Genomic DNA, 2,318 nt, shown 5'->3' with positions numbered 1-2,318 from the left:
GGTGAGATGACTTGGTTGTTGAAAAGTACTTTAGGATGACAGCATGGCAATGTGGCAGCCAGCCCAGCCCTGCTAACCCCCAAACCCTGAGACCTATCTACTTGCGGTCTTTCCAGCAGGTGGAGGGCCTGCCCTCCATGCTGACTCTCTGGGATGGGAGTGCTGGCTCCAGCAAACGTGGGGGGCGGTGAAGGGCTGGGTGACCTGCCGCTGAGGAGGGCCAGGCCCCCCCAGGGTAGACACTGATGCACTTGGGGTGAGCATGTGCCCCGAGCATGTGCTTGGGGCAGCCCAGTCACCCACACTTCCTCACCACCCCGCAGAGACCAGACCCGCGGCCCAGGTCACAGCCCCGAGCCTGCACCTTTGTTCCCGCCCCACCTTTCAGAGCAAAGCCAACCCCGAGAAGCACTGAAGCCAGGCCCCGCTTTTGCAGGAACCAAGATCGGTTTCTCGGGAAGGCAGGTCCCTGCCCCGCGGCCCCCTGGTCTCTGCACAGGTCTGGGTGGATCACCTGGTACTGAGAATTGGGTGAACACACGGGAAGAGGAAGGGACACACCCTCCAGCTCACACCGCAGCACCTATCAGGCCTTCACCATCCGGGCGGGTTGTTTCCCTCCAGAAGCTGGTATCGACAAAACCTCAAGAAAAAAACAAGGTCTGGGTACAGGAGGCCCAGGGAAACCGTTTCACTTCCCCGTAGCCCTGGCACGAGGCCAGGCCGGGAGGGCTCAGTGAGCGAGTGATGATCCAGCATCAGGAGGCATCAATAAAGGCTCTTGGCCCCATTAACTGGGACCCAGGAGGTGAGGACTCCGGGCTGTTCAAGCAGTGTGATTTACAACAGCCCAAAGTGGAAATAACCCAAGTGTTCATGGGTGGGTAGATGGATGGATGGATGCATGGATGGATGCATGGATGGATGATGGATGGATGGATGAGTGGGTGGATGGATGGATGGATGGATGATGGATGGATGGGTGGAGGGGTGGATGGGTGGATGATGGATGGATGGATGGTTGGATGGGTGCAAGGATGATGGATGGATGCATGGGTGGATGATGGATGGATGGATGGATGGGTGGATGGGTGGGTGATGGATGGATGGATGGGTGGATGGATGAATGGTTGGATGGATGATGGATGGTTGGATGGATGATGGATGGATGGGTGGATGGATGGATGATGGATGGATGGATGGATGGATGATGGATGGATGGATGTGTCGGTGGATGGATGGATGATGGATGGATGGGTGCGTGGATGGATGGATGGTTGGATGGGTGGGTGATGGATGGATGGTTGGATGGGTGGGTGATGGATGGATGGATGGATGGATGGATGGATGATGGATGGATGGATGATGGATGGATGGATGTGTGGGTGAATGGATGGATGATGGATGGATGGGTGGGTGGATGGGTGGGTGGATGGATGGATGGATGGTGGATGTGTGGGTGGATGGATGGATGATGGATGGATGGGTGGGTGGATGGATGTGTGGATGGGTGGATAGATGGATGGATGATGGATGGGTGGGTGGATGGGTGGATGGGTGGGTGGATGGATAAACAGCATGGGGTCCATGCATACAGTGGAATAGGACTCAGCCAGGAAAAGGAGGGAAGCTCTGACACAGGCTACCACGTGGATGGACCTTGAGCACACGATGCTCCATGACAGAAGCAGACACAGAAGGACACACAGATGTGATTCCATTAACAGGAAATGTCCAGAACAAGCAAATCCACCGAGCGAAAATGGGTCTGTCGTGACAGGACCTGGGAGAGGGGGATGGAAGATACCTTAATGGGGATGGGGTGTCCCGGGGGGGATGAGAATGTCCTAAAACTCGGTAAAGGTGGTGGTTACACAACACTGTGAATGTGCTAAGTGCCCCTGGATTGTGTATTTTAAAAGGATGAATTGTACGCTATGTGGATGTCACTGAAATTTAAAGAAAACAAATGGGATCAGACAGCCTGGCCTCCATTCATGGGAATGTCAGCTGCACCAGGGCCTTCAAGTCTCCTGCTGGGCCCCCTCCCACCCCCGAGCTGAGAGCCCAGAGCCACCCTGTTGGGACAGAGGGAGCATTTGATTTGGGGATAAGGCCGTTTGTTTGATCCCACAGCACAGAGCCAGGCTGCTCTCTAAGCTGATGGGACCCTGGAGATTGTTCTCTGGAAACAAAAAGTAAAACTGACAGCGGATGTGAAATAAATAGCCTGCATTTGACTAAGGCCCCGTCAGCATGTGTTCCCCATGAGGATTTGGGACATGGCAACGCTGACCTTAAAACCGAAACCGAACTAC

General features: G+C 54.8%; 1 pseudogene; it reads right to left on the bottom strand.

The window, feature by feature from the left end:
- Positions 1-897: 897 nt before the first annotated feature.
- On the bottom strand, positions 898-1,490 carry LOC130841682 (splicing factor 3A subunit 2-like; annotated as a pseudogene).
- Between the last annotated feature and the right edge of the window lie 828 nt (positions 1,491-2,318).

This window comes from Hippopotamus amphibius, chromosome X, assembly GCF_030028045.1.
Source record: "Hippopotamus amphibius kiboko isolate mHipAmp2 chromosome X, mHipAmp2.hap2, whole genome shotgun sequence".
Classification (NCBI taxonomy): Eukaryota; Metazoa; Chordata; class Mammalia; order Artiodactyla; family Hippopotamidae; genus Hippopotamus; species Hippopotamus amphibius.
Note: the sequence above shows the minus strand (reverse complement) of the source record. Positions and strands in the feature narration are given on the sequence as shown.